Source organism: Alosa sapidissima, chromosome 11 (assembly GCF_018492685.1).
Source record: "Alosa sapidissima isolate fAloSap1 chromosome 11, fAloSap1.pri, whole genome shotgun sequence".
NCBI classification, from domain to species: Eukaryota; Metazoa; Chordata; class Actinopteri; order Clupeiformes; family Clupeidae; genus Alosa; species Alosa sapidissima.
Genome location: NC_055967.1, coordinates 24,639,340 through 24,656,839, shown reverse-complemented (window position 1 = coordinate 24,656,839; position 17,500 = coordinate 24,639,340). Strand labels below are relative to the sequence as shown.

General features: G+C 41.7%; 2 protein-coding genes across 2 annotated transcripts in view; both read left to right on the top strand.

The window, feature by feature from the left end:
- LOC121723647 (transmembrane protein 80-like) overlaps positions 1–10,224 on the top strand; it is a 24,670-nt gene extending 14,446 nt beyond the window's left edge. The window contains exon 7 of the transcript XR_006034997.1: positions 10,195–10,224. The gene's annotated coding sequence lies outside the window, so the exon portion shown is untranslated. The remainder of the gene's footprint in view (positions 1–10,194) is intronic.
- eps8l2 (EPS8 like 2) overlaps positions 1–17,500 on the top strand; it is a 58,710-nt gene that overhangs the window by 4,040 nt on the left and 37,170 nt on the right. The gene's annotated exons all lie outside the window — the stretch shown is intronic.

The following is a 17,500-nucleotide window of genomic DNA, read 5'->3' as shown; positions in this document are numbered from 1 at the left end:
ATAGTGTGTGTGCCTCTAGGGCCTTTTCACACAGAGATCCCGCTAATTTGAAGAGGAGACGTCTTTTTGCCCGTCTTTTTGTGTCTGAAAGCGAGGTGAAAATTTGCCGGCCTGCTGATCTGTTCACATGATGCGGCATTTTGGGAGCCAGAAGGCAGGATCAGCTATAGTAAATTAAATTGTGACGTGCAACAGGGGGCGTGTAGAGTGATAGTCGTAGGCCTTATTATGCGTGCGTGGGGCTTCAGATACAGCAGGTGTGTGATTTCAAAAACCATGGCGGGAGAACCAACTGCACTTTGGTTAGCTTGCATTTGCTTTGCTGTTGCTGTTAGAATGTTAGATTCTTGCAATAGATGTCTTCAGACAATAAAAAGTAATTTGGAAGGAAATTGAAGAGAAGAGTTGCCCTTGCGTTTGCTGTGATTTCCCTTGAAAATCAGAGGTTCACAGGCTACTGTGGCCTTGGTCAGTGGCGCAGCCAGCCGTAATCCTGTACGCCACTGTGCGTACAATTTATTCATGAAATCATTCAATATTACAACAATAAAAAATAGCTTGTGTATTGTCTTAATTGAAACATGCTTCGTGCACAAATGATAGCCTAGGGCAAAGAGAATGGACATCTCAACATAAGGATACATTTGAAGATGATGATTGGTGTAAACTTTGTCACACGACGTGATAAGCAGTTTCTGGCGCTTAAAAACGCAACGTTCCATTCAGTCATAATCATTTAAACGTAGGCCTAGTGCTCGTTCATGAAAAGAAAACAGCAGCTTAATATTTTGTCAGGTGTTTAACAGTAGGCCTAGGCGCACTGTTAGCAGTTATGCCAGGGATGTCAAAGTCAAATACATTAGAGGGCCAAAAAAACAAATTTGCTACAAGCCGAGGGCCGGACTGGTTCAATGTTTATTAAAAACATTATTAAATGACTGCACGTAACTTATTGAACCAAGACGTGCACTGTATTTTATTTAATGATTAAATTAATAATGACTGTGACTGAAGTGCAGGCAAAGTTTGCACAGAAATGTACGATTTTTCCCATCCTCACTGACCTTGTCATAAAACTTGTTTAAATGATCATACGATACCTCCTTGCTGCTTTGTTGTCTACATCAGCCTTTCTCAATCTTCTTTGACCTGAGGCCCAGTCAAGGCATACTTTGGGGTCATAGGGCCCAGCTACATGAACCCACCCCCCTCCTCCCACCCCCCATCATATTATCATAATGATATCACAATTATTATTATTTTTATACTATATTGCTAAACATGCACTTCAAAACAGTCAGTGTTTAAAGTGCTAAGATTGTTCACAAAAGTTTGTGAAAACATGCACATCAGAGTACTGCTTTACCAGAGGTGGAAAAAGTATGAAAATATTGTACTCAAGTAAAAGTACCAATACCTTGATGAAATATTACTCAAGTACAAGTTCAAATACCGATCTGAAAATGTACTCAAGTAAAAGTAAAAAGTAGTTCATTTAAAATGTACTTTAAGTAAAAGTTACTTAGTTACTTTTTTTTTGGGGGGGGGGTACCAGAACAACCAGTTTTACCAGAGACTTTCTAATGAGGAGATACAGCACTCAAAAAATCCTCCATAGTAATGCATGGGGTTAGTTTGTAACAGTTGTCTACACATATCACAACCCTTCCGTGGCAAAACGTTGACATGTGAATACATTGAGCCAATCATGTGGTGTGTTGTAAAATACATTGAGCCAATCATGTGGTGTGCTGTGAAGACATCGTGCCAATCATCTGTTGTGATCTCGCTGCTGGAGCAAGATTGGTGTCGTGAAGCCTTACGCGCACGCATTTCTGCCGAAATAGATGTACGATAAGTGCCCAAAAAGTGTTGCAATATGGCCGCCGAGTGGAGGTACTTGCCTGATAAGGATGTTGAGAAATGGAGATCTATGTGAAAAATCACCGGAGTTCTTCTTTAAGTTTGAGCAGTAGTTGATTTTCAAAGTTAGTTGCACTCATCCTTGGGTCGCTTTGCAGTGAACAGTAATCCAGCACAACTGAAAAGCCCCTCACAGGCAGCTGAGGCAGGCAGGCCAATGTTGAGTTGCAGAGAGTTTTTTTTATATTTGGAAACGAGCAGAAGGTTCAGCAGATTAAAGGCCGTCGAACTGGGGGGGAAAGTGGGAAGTATAGGGCAATGGAGGAGAGGGCCCTTGAAAAGTGGAATACAGGGGGCACAACATTTTCATCAGGCATTAGTAATAACTCAGGTAATCCACACATAAAAAATCCAAACAACTCCATAAGTAGAGTCATGTGTAATGAAGTGGAATAACACAGGGAAAAAGTATTGAACACGCTAAGAAAAAGCACTAAGGCAAGGAAAGGGAAGGAACGAGCTGGAATCTGTAAGTAGTTAGAGATTAGTTATCCTTTCTATCTGCGCAAATTAATATAAGCTTGGTTAGTAGCTTACATATTGATGGGCTATAAAAAGGTTTTTCATTACCAAGGTGTCACACAAGAAACATTTCATGATGGATAAAAGCAAAAAGCTCAAACAGTTCTGGAAGTAATCTGGAACTAAAGATCAGGATTCACAAGAGGGACCCCTGGAATCTGTTTAGAACAATGGACCAAAATCACACCTGATACTGCGACTAATAAGTTTTGTCATACAGGAAATGTCTTGAAGCTGTCTTTACAAACAAAGGCTTTTCCACAAAGTATTGAAGAAATTTCAGTAGGCACGTTCAATACTTTTTTCCTGTGTCATTCCACTTTAATACACAAAACTCTTATGTTTGGATTTTTTATATGTGTGTTAATATAATGTGTGGGGAAAATTTTGAATAGACTCACTGGAAGTTTAGGCTAATTACTGAAAAAAAAAAAAAAAAGCGTTCAATACTTATTTCCACCATATATTCATTTTACCTGAATATTTTAACTTCCAAATTAAATGTAAAAATGAATGTCAGACGAAATGTAAAGTTTGACTGACTGGATTTTGTATAACGTTACAAAACATAGTGTAAACTGTCTAAGGTCACTCTCACTCTCCCTTGCTAAAGAGCTAAATGGTTTAGTCCGCCTGCACGATTCATAAAGTAGTCTATCTTTTGTTTATTTAGTTGAGCATCGCTAGTAGTGGACCGCTAATTGTTGTGCTGCTGGTGCAATGTGTTTCTCGCCAAGAAAGCCAAGTCAGGTTACTAAAAACAAAGGCCAAAACAGGAAAAAGAGAGACATCAAAGTGAAACAACTGCTAATAAACTTCTTTCCATAGAAAGGTGAGCACAAACGTCGAAACACGAAACACGAAATCCCATGGTGTTTTCTTGAATATCTCCGCAATCATTGGTGCTAAAACGAACTGAGACAACCCATTGGAATAGCGAATATACACTTTTATAGGTTAGGCTAATCTGATTCATCTCGTGATCCAGCTCCATCACTTTCAGAAAGACTGCATGACGCCAGCTTGATTCATGTCCTGTTGTAGGCTACATGCTGATCATTATCACTAGGCTAGTGGTTGGGCGCGATTTTTTTTTCTCTCCCTTTCTGTTTTCGTTAGTCTTAACTTTTTTTTTACTCAAGTAACGGATGGGATTTTTGATGTAGCGAAGTACAATACTTCACTCAAAAAGTAATCAAGTAAAGTTTAAAATACCGATTTTATAAACTACTTAAAAAATACAAAATACACAGAAAAACTACTCAATACAGTAACGTGAGTAAATGTATTTAGTTACTTTCCACCTCTGTGCTTTACTAATGTAAAATATAATTAGGCCTACAATAGTTTCATTGTTTTTGCATTGTTGCATGATGCTTGCATGAGAAATACTTCTCAAAACAACAGCAGTTATATGGGTGCCGTTGTTTTGGGATGTTTCCCTCATGCAAGCATTATACACTGATAGAATATTTATATGTTAATTACATTTCATTTGAATGCCTGAATGTAAGGATTCAGGAAACACAATCCGGACCTTATGCCGACATTCACAACGTCCCCGATTGGTCCCGAACGTTATGTTCTCTAGCGGACGTTCCGGTGACCTTATTGACGTCCGGAGCAAGTTATCGTTTGGTTATTGCGTGACGTCCGGTGCAGGACTTTCTGGGGACGTCACCGTCAGGTCCCTCGGATGACATTTGCATTTGGTCATTTCAAATACCTCCTAAGGACCGGACAATAACGTTATACCGGGGACATGGGGGGGACGTTTGTTTATTCACACATGGCAGCGGAGTTGAGAGCACTCTGGCTACCGCCTGCAGGACGGAGACATCACATCCATGCACGACTTCACGTTACACGTCTGGGGATGACTAAAGTATCTATCTATCTAGTCTCTAGCAGTAGCTGCATTAGCCTACCGTAGTCTAAGGCAACATATCATACATTTTATGAAGTTGTGCGTCTATGAGCAAAGTAGAATTTTTTTTCAAAAGTACATTTTTCTTTATCTGCAATGTTCCAGGAAGATAGGCTTACATTTATAGGCTGTCCCTGTTTGATCACAGGTCCAAGAAAACGAGTGGATAACGTCAATGTATTCTAGTTATGTTTCATGTACTTTATTTCATGTTGAGTTTTGCTTCCCAACATGCATTGCGATTCATTTAGTATTTTTGGCTATTATTAGTTTTTAATCTTTTGAAACAATATGGTTTGAACAATTTATCTTAGGCTAGCCTAGGCCTACTCTGATGATATTTTGAACAATACGCATTTTGAACAATACGCTACGGGATATGCCCATTAAAATGTCGTATTAGTTTATTAAGAAAATTACACCGTAGATGTGAAAGCAGCACATCCTAGCCCGGTATAAATGTCCATGTCTACTCATCATTAGTGTGATGCATTCGGAGGACGTGATTTCATACGTGCATGAAAATATGGTGAAGTTGATTGTGCAGTTGTAGAACAAGTCATTAATGCGTGTTCATGTTCCGTCTACCTCTCTCCTAGCAACTCTGACAACGTTGACTTACAGGATGTAATACCATACCAAATCGCGCTTGTGTTTTTTTTTTTTTTACCATTGCGGAAATATAAACGTCACGCACATAACGTTGCGGTGACCATTACAGGACGTCCTCTCAAAGTCTCGTGGACGTCTTTTAGACCTCCCGCACAGAGGTCCGCAGGACGTAAAGGGAACCCTACACAATGTCGAGGAGGTGACGTTCGTCAGGGGACCTTTAGGGGACGTCGCCAGGACTTTATTTTGTTTACTGGGAAATCACTGATCTGGAGATCTTTAACTATCTTTAACTAAGACTAATTAATAGCTTTTGGCTGACTTTAATACTTAATGCCAAACAGTGTTTTATATAGTCTGTGCTCTGTTTTTTATGGAAGTTGCATAAATCCACGTCGTTCTATTAAATGTAGTTTCATAATTAAATAGCCTTCCAATATGTTGAAGCTTAGCTTTGCTACCAACGTGCACACGCATGCATTGAATAAACGCCCATACCACGACTTAATTCTATGCCTCTATGTTTGATGACACCAAACAAGTATTTCCTACTAATTGCAGAATTTTTTTTTTTTTTTTCTGTCCGCGGCTCCTTGATCAATTGCGCAGGAAATTATCAGACGATGGCCCGGGAATAATTTCACTCTGCAGACCATTGTCCACATTGCGGACCGCGGCCCATAGTTTGACAAATGGTGACCTGCATGCTGCCATATTAAGGCCTTTTTACGGTGTGTTTTAGCCGGGTTTTCGCGTGGAAGGCTCTGTAGAAATCTGACACCCTATTCAACGAAGTTAAAGGAGAATTCCGGTGTGATATTGACCTAAAGTGTATTGAAACATGATACCGAGTGTGAACGTATGTCTCATAGCCCATCTCGGCTTGTCCCCTGCACTCCAAAATCTGGCGCTAGTTAGCCGATGCTACCAACAGCTTTTTCAATAGTGGTGCTTCGGCATCGGGCTAGCCATGCAAATAAATCACTGTTTTACACCCATTTACGAGGCTCAATGTATCTCCACACTTCATTGGTAGACTTCCGAGGGCCCTGACATTTAAAACGAGACATTGAGAACTTTGAAAAAGCACTGGTAGTTTACTTACAAGACGATTTATACAGACAGTATCTTCACGAAGTTTAGCGTTTGCAGCCATCTTGAATTTAGTCACGATAAGTCGAGCAACGAGTAAGAATGAACAGGTATGATAAGGGATCAGATTCCAAAAATAATTCAGTGGAAATGCATGGATTCCAGTTTCTTCCAGTAGCAGCAACTGGAATCCATGCATTTCCACTGAATTATTTTTGGTTAGGTTAGGTTACCATAGCTGTCTTTTCTCTAGGCCTGGGCCTATCGAAAATGGCGACATTTACATTACATTACATTACATTACATTTAGCAGACACTTTTTGACCAAAGTGACTTACATATGTCAGCTATATTACAAGGGATCACATTGTCCCCAGAGCAACTTGGGGTTAAGTGCACAACGGTGGAAGCCGGGAATTGAACCGACAACTTTCAGGCTACTGCACGCTAGCCCAGCTCCTTAACCACTACACTACCACCGCCCATAAGCACATTGGACATAAGCACATTGGTTTCTTTTTTCTTTTCTTTCTTGTTCGCGTGTTGGGTAGTGAAGCGATAATGCATTTAAAGCATAGGCTACATCATGTGAGCCAGAGCCGATATGGCCAGAGCTGCTGCTCTGTATAGGTATTCTGTCCCACCCACATTTGCTGAACTACTTGCGAAGTAGCCTATTATCACAGACATCACATGTATCACACGAAAGAGCTTTTTCTCAGCTTTTAAACGATGTTAGTGGTTAGTTGTTGTGGTAAACGGTTCGCAAGAAAAGTAACTTTAATCTAATCATATTTTTTGCGCCCGTCTCCCTACCCATTCATCTTGGTGGAATACTTTGCGAACTTTACCTCAACACATGACAAACCATATATCAGAATAAACAGCAAACCTTACCGAACACAAAGTTGTAAAGCATGTCCCTGTACAGTTAGCCATTCCAGAGTAATCCGGTTTTAAATTTGCAGCAATGTCTTTATGCATGTCTCCAACTTTGCGGTTCCTAATGTGTTTAAATTGTTCAATAGGTCTACATGATTTTATAACAGGCCAAATACAAAACAAATGTTACAAATATTGCCTAGATATCTGTAAGCATTACAACGAGAGGATATACATATAGGGCAGACAGACGCTCATGAGTTCATGCTTTGTTTTTTCGCTGGATTTTAGGATAGCCTATTATGGCAACTGATTGCATTCCAAGCTACAGTCAACTCTAGCAGGCACTGAATGACTGGAGCCTTTATGAATTTATAGATTGACATAATGTGCTGTCTCTGCTATTGCTGCTTTTGATCAGTTAGATTGCAATCTCCTGTGGTGGGCTGGACATAGCATCGAAATGCCCGCCCAGATTCCCCTTTCCGCCTTGACCCATTCACACTGGTGCCGGAACGAAAAAACTCGGCAAAATGTCTATAGGGCTTGGTAGTAAATTTGGCGATTCCGCCTCGTTCCGCCTCGGTCTATGTGAAAGGGACAGTCGTTCCGCGATTCTGGTACATAAAATCGCGGCGATTTCGCCAGTGTGAAAGGGCCTTCTGTGTGTGTGTGTATGTGTGTATGTGGATGGCAGGATGGCTATTTACCACAGTGTAATCCCTGTGAGGCTGAGGAGATTTCCTAACCTTGAGGCACAACATTGCAAGTCAAGTCAAGTCAAGTCAAGTTTATTTATATAGCACATTTCATACACAGAGGTCATTCAATGTGCTTTACATAAACAAAACCAAACAATAATAACAAATACAAGTATAGAAGGGCAATATAGTCAAAGAATAGTTAAAAGGTAAAGATCATAATAAAAAGAAAACATAAAACACAAGGTAAAATCATTTAAAAATAAAGAATAATTAGTAAGCAAAAACAAAGGCAAAAGTAGTAAAAAAAGTAATAAAAGACAAAGTAGAATAATTATCGAGGCAGATTCAGAATTTGTAACTCGGCACAGTTAGCAGAAAGCGTCTGAGAACAGTTTGGTCTTAAGTCTAGATTTAAAACTGGCTACAGTTGGGGCCTTTTTAATGTCATCCGAAAGTTGGTTCCACAGCTGAGCCGCATAGCAGCTAAAAGCTGCTTCACCATGTTTAGTTCTAACTGTAGGTTTTACTAGCAGGTTTTTCACCTGGGACCTGAGAGGACGAGAAGGTGTGTACTGCTGAAGCATGTCTGACAAGTATTTAGGTCCTGCTCCATTTACTGATTTATAAACAAGCAATAGTGCTTTAAAGTCAATTCTGTGACTTACTGGAAGCCAGTGCAAGGACTTAAGAATTGGAGTAATGTGGTCAGTTCTTTTAGTTTTTGTTAGAGTCCTAGCTGCTGCATTTTGTATCACCTGAAGCTGTTTAATAGTCTTTTTAGGAAGGCCTGTGAACAGTCCATTGCAGTAATCAACCCTGCTGGAGATAAATGCATGAATGAGTTTTTCTAAGTCATGTTTTGACATCAGCCCTCTGAGTTTGACAATATTTTTTAGGTGGTAAAAAGCTGATTTAGTTATCGCTTTCATGTGGCTGTTGAAATTTAGATCACTGTCAATTAATACACCAAGATTTTTAACAGTATCCTTTGCCTTCAACCCTTTTGTGTCAAGGAGAGTGGCAACCCTAAGTCTTTCCTCATTTTTACCAAATATAATTACTTCAGTTTTTTCTTTGTTCAGCTGAAGAAAATTTTGAGACATCCAGGTGTTGATTTGTTCTATACACTGACACATAGATTCAAGAGGACCATAGTTGTTTGGTGATAGAGCTAAGTAAATTTGTGTGTCATCTGCATAGCTATGATATGAAATCAAATTATTTTGAATGATTTGTCCAAGTGGGAGCATATAGAGGTTGAACAATAGTGGCCCCAAGATCGACCCCTGGGGAACACCACAGGTCAAGGACGTTGGTGTTGAGGTACAGTTTCCGATGGCAACAAAGAAGCTCCTTTCTTGTAGATATGATTTTAGCCAGCTGATAACTATGCCTGTAAATCCAACCCAGTGTTCTAGTCTGTGTAGTAAAATATTGTGATCAACAGTGTCAAATGCTGCACTAAGGTCCAGTAGCACTAGGACTGATGTTTTACCTGAATCTGTGTTGAGGCGTATGCCATTGGAAACTTTAATGAGAGCTGTTTCAGTGCTGTGATTTGCCCGAAAACCAGACTGAAAGTAATCAAAATACGCATTTGATGTTAGGAAGGTGGTTAATTGATTAAAGACTTCTTTTTCAATAATTTTGCCAATAAAAGGTAGATTGGATATGGGCCTGTAATTGTTTAGCATGGAGGCATCCAGGTTATTATTCTTCTTGAGAAGTGGCTTTACAACAGCTGTTTTCAGTGACTTAGGAAAAGTGCCAGACAGCAGTGATACATTTACAATTTGAAGGACATCCGCCGCTATGAGGTGAAAAACAGTTTTGAAGAAATTGGTAGGCAGAGTGTCTAAGACACATGTGGAAGGGCTGAGATTCTGTACCGTTTTTTCCGTTTCGGTTTCTGTGATGTTCCAGTGAGCTACTCTTTGTAATGTATGATTTTAGGTCATCCATTGTGAGTTTGTTGATGTGTCCCTATATGCGTGTGTTGAATGAATGCCATGTGTCTTATGACAGGCTCACCAGAATGCTTAGCTTAAGGTTCCTTATTTATAAACATGCTGGTGTTGTGCTGCATAATTGGCCTATAAAGGATGTGTAGTGTGCTATGAAAGCTCTTTACCGAGGCTTGTCCTATAATAGACTGAGGTGACGCACACGCACACACACACACACACACACCCACACAGACACACACACCCACACACACACACACACACACACACACACACACTGCTAGGTTATTCCTACACACACAATGGCCTTTGATAGACTGAGATCATCTCATTGGCTTTTGGTCATTCTTTTCACAGGAAGTCTCATGGTGTGACCCAGTGTGTGTTGTTGTGTGTATGCCATGTGGTGTGTGTGTGTGTGCGCGTGTGAGTGTGCGACCCAGTGTGTGTTGTGTGTATGCCATGTGGTATGAGCTTGAGCTTGTGTGAGTGTGTGAAGTGTGAAGCCCTGTGGTGTGGGCTTGTGTAAGTGTGTGAGCGTGTGTGTGAGTGTGAGTGTGAGTGTGAGTGTGTGTGTGTGTGTGTGTGTGTGTGTGTGTGTGTGTGTGTGAGAGCGAGTGTGAGTGTGTGTGTATTGTGTGTGTGTGTGTGTTGTGTGAACGCCTGTCGTGTCCCAGTGGACAGTGGAGGCTTCCTGTTTCATTGCCGCCCATGAGCGGCCTGATAGCATCTCCACTCAGGCAAATCCACAACCTACTTTTACCTGCTCTGTTTCGGTTGTGACTGTGTGTGTGTCTTTGTACCTACATTGGTGTGTGTGTGTGTGTGTGTGTGTGTGTGTGTGTGTGACTGTGTGTGTGTGTGTGTGTGCGTATGTATGTGTGAGTGCGTGTGTGTGTGTGTGTGTGTGTCTGTGTGTGTCTGTGTGTGTGTGTGTGTGTGAGAGAGAGAGAGAGTTTGTGTGTGCGTATGTGTTTGTCAGTATTTGTGTGCTGATGTTTGTGCACTGGCAAATGTGTGTGTGTGTGTGTGTGTGTGTAGCTCTCCATGTGAGCAACACAAGTGTATGTGGGTGAAGTGTGTGCTGTACCTGACACTTGGCCAGAGATCAATGTCCACCATGCCAAATCAGAGCTGTGACACAGACCCCCACACACACACACACACACACACACACACACACACACACACACACAATCACAGCTGGGACTGTGGGCCAAGGCTGGTTGAGTCAGCAGTCGCTGGCATCACAGATACGCACACACACAGAGCTAAACATGCACACACACACACACACACACAGTCGCACACACACACACACTGGGACTGTGGGCCAAGGCTGTCTCAGGCAGCAGACCAGGGAGATAGATGTTCCCAAGCAGCTCGGTTTGTCTGTCTTGTGTCTTGTCTGTGTTTTTTTGGTGTTATGGGCTAATGGTGGTATGACAGTTAGGTTACACTATAGAGTGCAGTGCCGTACACCACAAGCAGAACACACACACACACACACACACACACCCCAAGGCATCGCGTTGGATGTTTCTCCACTTGTTCTATTCACGTATCTGGCAGCTAATCCATGTAGTGAAAAGGGATAGGCTACCCGTTCAAAAGGAGGCCTAAAGTTGTTTTATATAGCCTAAATAGGATCGCTATGACCGTGATGTAGAGGGCAAGAAAGTATAATAGTCTCTCTCATGTGCTCATAACTTACTGTAGGTTATTATCAGGTCACTTGCTCATGATTTGCAGGTAGCAACTTACAAATGAGGTAGCCTATTCCTTGCCATAATGGTAATGAAAAATATATTACTAGTAGTAAAATATTCAAATATTTAGTGTTAACTTTACTCAGCACTGAAACCTGTCAAACTTCTTTCAAAGTCCTTCATCACATGAATTAAGATTAAAATAATTTAATTTCTGAGCACCACAAAGTCAGACCTCAGCACCTTTTTTAATGTAAGATTGTTCTTAGGTCACATATCAATGAAATCATAACAACTGCAATGGTAGGCCTACTGTTTTAAAATCATGTGTAGTAGGCCTAAGTGTTAGCCTGATGAGCCAGACCCACATTAAAATGTAGGGTCTGGGCACTCACTGTTCGCAGTGCTCAGTCCAAGGGGCAGTTGTTTGTTTAGTATGTTTAGCAGCCAGAATATCAAAATTTCCAGGGTGAGAAATCTCTGACCCCCCTCTAACATGACCCCCCCCCCCCCCCCCCCCCCCCCCCCCCGAAAAATTGCCTGATTATGCCCCCCCTGAATTTTGGCTTGCATGACGCCCCGACACACACACACACACACACACATGCACACACCCTCCATAGGCATCATGTTCTCGTACACAGTCCTGAGTTCAGTCACCCGGTGCCTCTGGGAAGCGGCCAAGCAGGAAGAGAAATATGAGGAGTTTCGGGCCCATGGTGTGTGTGATCAGTGCCCTGCATGATCCTCTGCCTAACCTAACACACACACACACACACACACACACACAGACTGCTTCCTAATTCCTACATTTCTAGGTGAGCTGATGGGAATCAAAATATGTCACACCACAATGAATCAGTTAGTTGCATTTTAACTAACAGGACCCAAACCTTCTTTAAGAACCCAATGCACTCACACCAGTGTGTAAAAGCCAAATTGGGAGGGGTAGCTAGCTCTCTGTTTTGTTTGAACGTCAACAGAAATGACGTTACCCAACATCGCTTAGAGCACATTTAGAGTTCAATCAAAAACACCCAATAATACATGTAGGGCACAGTAAGGCCGTTTTCCATTGGCCTTACCCATTCAGAAAAAAATCTTAAAATTCTGGATGTACCAGAACTCCCTCCACTTTGAGGCGCTGAAAACCCAGGAGCTGAACCCTGAAAAGATTTCTCAGATTTCACTCTCGCAATATTGCTGATTATATTTTTCTGATTATAACAACAGTCTGCGGGGACTGATATTGTAGGCCTATCTTGCCAGTGTGTAAAATAGCACATACAGTTGTCCCCAGAATTATTGGCACCTCTGCTAAAGTTGACTAAAAAGATGAATATAAAATCATCTTTTGGAAATTGATCTTAATGCCTTAAGTAAAAAAGTATTAATATGTATATGAATGAATAATGTATCATAAATAAATAAATGTTCTTCCTTAAAATACAGGGGTTATAATTATTGGCACCCCTATTTTAAATTCCCATAGAGGCAGGCAGATTTTTATTTTTAAAGGCCAGCTATTTCATGGATCCAGGATACTATGCATCCTGATAAAGTGCTTTATCTTCTGTGTTGGAATGGTGTTATTTCAGTTAGCCTATTAGTTGGTTTGATGCTCATTGAGCTCAATGCAAATCAAACCAGCTAATAGGCTAACTGAAATAAAACCATGCCAATCTCTAGGCATGCTGAAGGGTATGTGATGATGTGGGGCTATTTTAATTCAAAAGGCCAAGGGAACTTTTACTTAAGGCATTAAGATCAATTTCCAAAAGATGATAGTCCTCTTTTTAGTCAACTTTAGCAGAGGTGCCAATAATTCGGGGGACAACTGTATATTAGGCCTATGGGGCCTAGGCTATTTTCAGTGTAATTTTACTATTAAGCTTTTTGGTCATTGTAAGGGCTATCTATTTTGCTAGGCTATATAATTTTCAAGACAGTATAGGCTACCCATATCTAGGAAAGTATGATCTGATCAAACTTGCGTATATGTCAGCCTTTATGTCAAGGAAAACTACTTTGTGTTTCAGGATTGTTGCATTCATGTCACCTGAAGCATGATGATAGAAATATCTATTCAAAAGCACAGTTGATCTGTGCATGCCATGGTCAATCAGAATTTCAGCCTGAAGTTGTGATACCATGTAAAAATGTCATGTATGTCCAACGTTCATTTTCTCACAAACTGTTTATCACAGCACCTAGCTGCTTATATCACTGGAAAGGTCCGGTTCTGCTCTTTCATGTGATATCTGTGGGATATTTATGTGAGATAAGTAGTCTGTGAGCAGTTCAACAGAGAATAATGGATTTGAATTTGGACGCATATTAATATATATTTTTAGGGGGGGCTTTTGATCGTCTTACGGTGGCTTCAACCCCCCCCCAAAATAGGCCTAACGATGTCCCTGGTTGAGACAGAGGAGCACTTGTTTCTACATTGTGAAAAGTGTGAAAATCTAAGACGGGCATTCTTCCCTAAATTCCAAATAGGTATCCCACATTTTTTTTTTTTATTGTGACAACAATGAAAAACATGGCCATATGAAAAATCACCCTATTATTGCTCTTGTTCTTTACTCCTGTCAATTCTAGATCCTCTATGCCCACCTGACCCCACACTGGTGGATGGTGTTGTATGTTACTATCAACAGTAGCTTTGGCAACGCTGTTCCCATGCTAATAAAGCACCTTTTGATTTGAATTTGAGTCTGAGTTGAAAAGAGCTGACTTAGATTCAGATATGCAGTTGTACTGTATGTATGTATGTGTGTGTGTGTGTGTGTGTGTGTGTGTGTGTGTTTGCTGTCTCAGATAGAGGGGTTTGTTGCAGCAGAGGTGCAATCTCAGATACAGATACTGTCTCAGGTATGTGCTGTCTCAGGTAGAGGGGTTTGGTGCGGTGCTCCTGATGGCACCTGCTGCTGGCTCACCTGTCTGAGAGATGCACCGCTGTCAGGAAATGAGGAAGGAAGACCGGAGAGGAAGACCAGAGAGGGGGAGAGAATGTTTCTCTTAGATATCTCGGTGTCACTCTCTTTCTCCAGCTCTGTCTGGGTCTCTCTCACTCCATCTCTCTTTCTCCAGGTAATCTCTGTCATGATATATATCTCTTTCACCAGGTGATCTCTCTCTAGGTCTCTCTATCTCTCAGTCAATATGACGCCATCTCTCTTTCTCTTTCTCTTTGTTTGGGCTGCTGCCATCATTAACATAATTGGTCATAATTGAATAATAATCTATAATATAGTCTTTCTGTTTCATATCCACTGTAATATGGATGCCAAACTGGAGCCATGACTCAACTAATCAAAGTCCACAGACACATGTTATCATTCCATCAGTAATCACAGCATTCATCAGGCACCAGGGGTTATCTCTAATCGCTATTTATGGCACTTTAACGTCGCTATTTATGGCTATTCTTTACCTTAATTAAGGCTCTGAATGGCCCTCGTGACAGCGTAGCCTGACTGCAGGGTCATATGGAAGTTTGGGGACACCAGATAGATTCACAGGGTCCACTGTTATGATGATTCTTTTTTCAGAGAGAATCTGCCCTAGACTATAGCTACGGTGCTTGTAGCAAAGCTGATAGCTTATGTGATAGATAGATTATGATAGATGATAGATTATGTGTCACTACCTGATAGCTAGGTTGCCTTGTTTGCCTAGTAGGAAGACTAATTGAGGTGTAGTTATGTATGTTGGTCGATGTGTATATACGTAAGCGCTAATTGAGGCGTATAGTTAGGCTGGCCGATGTGTAAGCGCTAATTGAGGTGTAGATAGCAAAATCAGGCAGATAGCGGACCGCTGACAAACCACTGGTGGTATGCCGCTGGTGGCGCGCCACTTGTTGTCCGCCGTTGGACCACCATCTCTTTAAATTTAACTTGTCATGAATATTAAGAAAAATTAATAAAATGATGTATGGAGTATAACTGAACAAATGAAAAAGATTTTAGACTAATAGTGGCAAAAAATTGGGCAATTTGTCTGCAACCCGCCAGCGGACCGCCAGAGAACCGATGAGCAAAATACCAGCGGACCGCTAGCTATGCCCCCAATGGACTGACAGTGGTCCGCCAGCCTCTTGTTATCTGGGTAGTTAGGATGGTCGATGTGTATATTCGTAAGCTCTAGTTGAGGCGTATAGTTAGGCTGGTTGATGTGTACATAAGCGCTAATTGAGGCGTATAGTTAGGATGATCGATGTGTATATTCGTAAGCGCTAATTGTATAGTTAGGTTGGTTGATGTGTATTTACGAAAGTGCTAAGAGAGCCTTTGTTGTGTTGTTGTGGTGGTTGTTCTGGTCTGCTGGACTCTTTAAAGCATCTGGCCGGTGTGGTGATGTAATGAGCCTGAGTGGACATTTAGGATCGTTCTGCTCGTGCACTCTGCTGGTAGCCTGGCGCCAGGCACATGGAGGCGTCATCCAACAGACGGACCTCTCCTACACACACACACACACACACACACACACACCTCCTTACACAACAGCAGCGGAGCATTCAACCCACCAGTGACACAGGACTCCACCTGCTTATAGGCAGCTAATAATATACATGGTGCCCAGCATAACAATGGGCCACACCTAGGACACGTGGCTTCACCTAATTAGTCATTAATAACACACACGCACACACACACACACACACACACAGCACGCCTACGTCCACAACAGAAGAATGGCCACACCTGAGACGCTTGACTGCTGCTCCTTAGCAGTGTTTAATAATACACACACACACACACACACACGCACACACACACACACGCACACACAGCCTGAAACAGGATTAGACAGGGCTATAACAGCACCTCTCTGTGCCATGACCGCAACTCATGAAGAAAACATGACAGAGAGAGACGACGTCACCACCCTAGTGGACACTAGAGAGCACCAAGGCCACTGGTCAGTTCTCATTCATTATGTCAGAGCACCAAGGCCACTGGTCAGTTCTCACTCATTATGTCAGAGTACCATGCCACTGGTCAGTTCTCACTCATTATGTCAGAGCCCCGCCTACTTTCCTGGAAGAAGTGAAGTTAATGTTGTGGTTTCATATCAATCTAATTACACACGCCCAATCATATGTTTGCTTCCTCATGTTTGCTTCCCTTGTGTAAAGCATCTAGCAAATCTAGCAAAAAAACATGACTAGCAGATCAACCATCAGCCAGAAGGAACTTTTGGCCTCGCTGGCAAATAGAACAGGAACCGTTGCGGCTGACATGTAGTGCACAGAGCTATTCAGAAATGGATTAGTTGAATTTTAGTTTGAGAAGCTTCAAGCCTCTGATCAATCAACTGCTAGCTAACTAAAGGGCAGCAGCATGTCTTCTTGTGGCGTTGTGTCGTTGGTGATGTCTGTTTAACAGGAGAGAAACGTGAGGGCCGCATGCGTTGTGTTGTTGGTGATGTCTGTTTAACAGGAGAGAAACATGAGGGCTGCAGGCGTTGTGTCGTTGGTGATGTCTGTTCAACAGGGGAGAAATATCAAGTCAAGTCAAGTCGGCTTTTATTGTCAATTTCTTTACATGCACTGGTCATACAAAGAATTGAAATTTCGTTTCTTACTTTCCCATATATGAGGGCTGCAGGCGTTGTGTCGTTGGTGATGTCTGTTCAAAAGGAGAGAAACATGAGGGCTGCAGGCGTTGTGTCGTTGGTGATGTCTGCATGGTACCAAATGTCCATTGCATCTTTTGTCTCAGTGTTTATCTTTTGGGTTGGCAAGTGCACTGTGAGCGCACACAGTGTTTTTAATGCAGACAGTCTCGGACAGACATTCATGGGAGACACCCCGGAACAAGAGAGGATTAAAGCGATTGGTTATTATTTGATCTTTGCTGCCATTGAACGGCTACCATTAAATCTGATGAATCTGAGTGATTCAGTCTGTCAGTTCCCCAAAACAGTTTGCCATTGTCATACCAACGGACCTCACCCTGACTGTAAACAGGACTGGCAGCATAGCTGTGGAGACATGCACCCTTTCGCCCTTAATGGCCTAATTGCAGTGTAATTAAACAGAGGAGTGCTGTGTTGTTTTTATGGGAAGGACTGAGAGACCAAGAGACTAGGATATTATTAATCTCTATCAAAGCTCAAGAGAAGCAGAAAACGATACCTGGAGAAAGGGATTGT